Source organism: Tasmannia lanceolata, unplaced genomic scaffold (assembly GCF_043159265.1).
Source record: "Tasmannia lanceolata isolate RefF3 unplaced genomic scaffold, GAP_Taslan_0.1 ptg000006l, whole genome shotgun sequence".
Classification (NCBI taxonomy): domain Eukaryota; kingdom Viridiplantae; phylum Streptophyta; class Magnoliopsida; order Canellales; family Winteraceae; genus Tasmannia; species Tasmannia lanceolata.
The window spans coordinates 16,441,457-16,446,766 of NW_027518683.1; the positions used below are offsets into that span (position 1 = coordinate 16,441,457).

The window sequence follows — 5,310 nt, forward strand, 5'->3', positions numbered from 1 at the left end:
TGGATCTTGCTTGCTGTTTTCTCATGCTTTCCCCATCACTTGGGCCCTGTTATTTTGTGTTCTGGGAATCGATTGCGAGTTTGAAACTGATTATTAGTTTTGAGTCCGTTAATCAGTAACGGACTCGTAATAGGTTATCAAAATCCAAAAGAAACAGGGCCTTGGGTTGGTGGTCTTTTATGCATTTAGCCTTGTATAGCTTGTGTGATAGTTTTCGATGTTGTTGCTGCTTGGATGGATTATGGTTTGAAATGCAGAGCTAGTAAAAGATTTTGCCTTTGACCCTGTTAAAAGTAAATATTAGAATTCTCTCTGTTTTTTCTTTTCTTCCATTATTTGCTGAAGTTAGCCACAAGAACCTGAATATCGATGGATAGATGAGGCAGTCAATTGAGATGGTGGACCCATTGGCAATGGTTATGAAGTTTTCTTTTGACCATTGGGTGGTCTACCTTTGTAATCCTGTTCTGCTTTTTAAGTTTTCTTTATCGATTAAACACCATTACTTATCAAATTTGGTACTTCTAGTTATTGGCAAAATAGTAATTTCCCTATGGCCCTGTTTGAATTGCAAGCCCCAAGAACTTGAATGGATTGATATAGACTGGACCCTTGCCTTCCGCCCAACTATTGATATTCCTGATATTAGTCGCCTTGATATTGAATGAGTGTATCTTACAGAGAAAGGTATCCCTTATGTAATAAGGCACCCTATTACATATAGGGAGAATGCAGTTAGGAAAGGAATCTACTCTCAACCCTTTCACCATGGGCCGGTTATCTTTCTTTGACAGAGGAAACTAATCATCTACTGCTCCAACTCCTCGAGGCAAAAGTAATGCATCTCGTGCATTGCCCCCTTGCGTAATATGGATTCCATGCATTCATGATCTGTACGTGAATTACTTATCCCTCGGCAGGTTAGTGACCTGTCTCCAGATTTTGTGAAAGATGTTCTACCATACACCTTTTGTTATTGCTTGACTCGTATTCCCCCAAAAGTGGATCCTGCTCAAACAGCCTTTGCTTAGAGGCTGATTGAATCCCCCTTTCCCCGACTCTTTATGCGCTCAAGGCTACAGGATGAAGGTGATGGCTATGGCAGCTCAGGATGATCCACAAGGCTACCCGGGCTTTTCATTCTGTTCTATAGAGACCCTAGGAAATTACTAATAATTAATGTACAATGGTGAAGCAGCATCACGAAGACAGGCTTCTTTAAAGTCCTATAGGTGGTGTCTCTGTCACGTACTATACTAATAAAGGGGCATAGGCCCCTATTAGCCCTATTAGTGCCCTTGTAGAGTCCCTCTCCTGTACTATGCTAATAATGGTGGCATGATACTTTTTAAGCTGAGCTTGCCGCGCATTTGCATGGTTTAGAGAAGGCTTACTTGGGCTATGTATGGGTGTGCGGGGTGGCTCGGAGAGTAGTAGGATGAGAGGTCAAAAGGGAGGAGACAAGCATCTGATTTGTCTAGAAGAATACTGGATTAGTGGTCTAATTGCAGCAGTTTTATCGGAGAGTAGTGGAAAAAGTAGGGGTGTCATTACCCAAAAAGAGAGAGAGATAGGGAAGAGAGAAAAAGAGAGAGATTAACATTTTGGTAGAATTTGGTTGGAAAGATGAGTGAAGGGGACATTAGTGTCACATGGACGCCACATGTGCAAAAAGGCAATAGTGATGTCTGGAACATGTTGGGCAGTCAAATGGAACTTCAATGCAGTATTGGGAACCAAACAAGGAATCAACATTCATTGGCATTTGAAATTCCAATGAATACCGAGCGTTTGTAGGGTGGCTCAGAGAATACTGGAATAAGAAGTCAAAAGGGAGGAGACAAGCATAGAAGATGTCTAGAATCACCACTCGGAGAATAGTGGAATAGTGGTAAGTAGTGTTTGGTTTCACGGTAGTCCTCTCAGAGAGTAGTGGAAAAAGTAGGGGTGTCATTACCAATATAGAGAGTGAAGATATAGGGAAGAGAGAGAAAGAGAGAGAATAAGACAAAACCTTTTTCACTATTCTTCTACCAAAATTTTACATTTTGGTAGAATTTAATAGACGAAACCAAAGCAGGAGTAAATGCTAAATTAAAGTTATGGAGAACTACTTTGGAATTTAAAGGTTTTAGACTGAGTAGAATTAAGACATAATATATGGAATGCAACTTTAGTAATGTAAAGAGGCGGGACGAGGATGTAGTAAATATGACTGGACAGGAGGTACCTAAGAGAGATATCTTTTGCTATCTTTGTTCAATTCTACATAAGGGAGGAGAGATTGAAGAGGATGTTAACCATAGAATAAGAGCAGGTTGGTTGAAGTGGAAGCTTGCCTCAGCAGCTCCATACGACCGTAAAATCCCTACCAAGTTGAAGGGAAAGTTTTATAAGACAGTTGTGAGGCCAGCCATGCTGTACGGCTCCTAATGTTGTGCCACCAAGAGGCAACATGTGCATAAGATGAGTGTAGCGGAGATGAGAATGCTTAGATGGATGTGCGGCCATACAAGGCTGGATAGAATTAAAAATGAAGACATTTGTAAAAAGGTGGGGGTGGCTCCAATTGAGGATAAGATGAGAGAGCACCGCTTAAGATGGTTTGGACATATCCAACGTAGGCCTTTGGATGCTCCGGTGAGAAGAGGCGACTCGAGTTAAGTTGTTGAGTTAAGTTGAGTAATGAACAAAAGAAAAATAAGAAATTCTAAAAAAGTTTTTGTTTTCGAAAGAATGTCTGCAATTCAAACAGGGACTATATGATTAACATGCTCATTAATTTTTCAAAGAATAATGATATTGAGACCAAGAGGGGCACCGAGAACAAATAGCCTCTTCATACGTTAGTAATCTTTGGTCCTGATTTTTTTCGGTATTTTTCCCTTTAAATGGCAAAACGGCCCCTCCCATGCCATGTGGCAAGTAGGGATTTGTCCAGTTGTACTCAGTCCTCTTAGCAGGACCATTTTGCAAATATACTCAAGAAACCAAAGTCTATTACTTAGGAATAGATTTTTTAAATTATTTTTTCAGCCTATGGTTAACTCATTTCTCATGGATTTTTTTTTCAAAATACAAAATCTTCATATTTTCTCCATGGATTTTTCTTAGGGGTGGCAGCGGGGCGGGGGCCGGATGTTGCATTCCCCCCCCTCCCCCGCACACTACAAGGAAAAATTCCCTGACCCATCCTCACCCTACTTTATAATAACACTTTTTATTTTTTTTAATCTAATGAAACAATTATTAAACAACAATTTCTACAATTTCTATTATATAAGGTATTTTCGTAATAATAAAGATGTATAGGGACATTTATGTAATTTTATAGACGGAGATTACGGAGGGGCCAAAACCATCCCCATCGCCGCTTAAATAGGGGAATCCGGAAGGGCGGGACAAATCCGCAGGTTTAATTGGTAGCCCTAATTTTTCTCCATTGTTATATATTTTTCCCACCTATGACTTCTTCAAATTATTTGTAGAAGTTCGTAGAAGTCCCCATCACTTGGAATTCAATTTTAGAGTTTTTTTAATAGCCTAGAGCCGTCCCCAACTAGTTTGGGACAAAGGCTTAATTGAGTTGAGTTGAGTTGAGTTGAGATTTTTAATAGCCTAGCATTCTCGACTCTAGTAAAATAATTTTAAGGAAAAGAAAAAAAAATTAATCTAATAATTAGCTTTTCGTATTCTTAATAGGTTAGAAATTTTCCCATAAAGACGAAGCTCTCCAAGAAATTCGCGCCCAGTAGGTTGTCTAAGCAATTATGGCTAATCTTTGCCCAAAGGAAAATGATTGGCTGATTGGGTTTCCATTTATGTTATCTGATCCGATGATCCGAACATCATTACAAATACGCAAGAAAAGCACTAAATCATTGATTTTCAGAGTCATTTATCTTAAAAAGGATGGATGAAGATAGAAGACCATGTGGGTCGCTTAGATCAACGGTATCGATGCTACGTTTGGTTGCCGGAATTTTTATGGTTCTTGGGACTTTTGTGGAATTTCCGCAGGAAATCCACGTTTAGTTGCTAGGCCCAAAATAACCCCAGGAACCAAAATAACCCCGCACGAAACCTCGGGAAGGAAAAAAAAAACTCCCAGGAACCAAAAATAAGCTTGCAGAAGAATTTTTTTTCTTCCCAACAGTTCAAGCAACCTAACAAAGTCAACCAAACATGGGATTTTTATTTTACCGGGATACTTCCATGGAGTTTTTTTCCCCACCAATCTCCAGGAAGTTTTTTGTTCCACAAAAATCCCAAGAACCAAAAAAATTCCAGCAACCAAACGGAGCGCATCTCGTCCTCGTGTAGAATTCATGAAACTCGTATCTCTTGGGCTTAAGTTTTCTAACCGAGGGACATGAAGTAAAATGGTGGGCCCCAAGCCAATGCATGGATTTAGGTAGAGATGGTGGGTCCCACCCTATCAAAGTTGTTTAAATTGTGGGCCTTATCATATCAAATCACGAGATGTAAAATGATGAGCCCCACGTATGCTATGCATGGGTGTAAAATGATGGGACTCACCCTATCAAAATGTGTTTAAAAATGATGGGCCCCACTCATGCTATGAATAGGCGTAAAAAATCCACCATTGAAATATTCCAAAAATTTTATAGGAAAAACATTTCTAAAAAAATTCCTTTGGAAAGAAAACGAATGAGAAACTAAACAGATTTTTCATCAGAATCAGCAAGTTGAGGGGAGAGATTTCAGGGATTTGTGTGTTGCTATTTTCACTCATCTAATTAAAATTAATTTCAGCTAATTTTAAGGGTTAATTTGGTAAAGAAAAAAAATTAAAAGCTATTCAAGGTAGAAGGTGGTGACATTAGTAATTAAGAAAATTTTTAGGGGATTCATGTATATAAGTTTTTGTTGTAAGGGTTTTTGGTACTATTCCCAAAAGTTTTATAGTTATATAAAAACGGCCTCGGCACGGCGATTGGCGCAGTGCTCAACTCATTACTATTTACAAGTTTCAAAAGGTTCTCTTCTAACGAGAAAGGCCCATTTTCGTTGGATGATTGATTGATAAGGCCACACCTACAATAGGACTCAAATTCTCTCCCTAAGAATGACTCCTTCGACACACAGAAATCCCTTTTCTCAATGGTTAAAAAAGGGCCTCTAAAATCTGAATAGCCTTTAAAAAAGGCAATGACATGTCAGAAGTGGGATTTGAACCCACGCCCTCTCTCGAAGACCAGAACTTGAGTCTGGCGCCTTAGACCACTCGGCCATCCTGACATCTTGTTACATTAAGTCTAGAAATTATTATATTTTAACTTGATACCA

General features: G+C 39.2%; 1 non-coding gene across 1 annotated transcript; it reads right to left on the minus strand.

Annotated features, from left to right (window-relative positions):
* Positions 1-5,178: 5,178 nt before the first annotated feature.
* On the minus strand, positions 5,179-5,262 carry TRNAL-CAA (transfer RNA leucine (anticodon CAA)). Its single transcript has one exon. It is a non-coding gene; the product is annotated as a tRNA-Leu (tRNA).
* Positions 5,263-5,310: the final 48 nt, after the last annotated feature.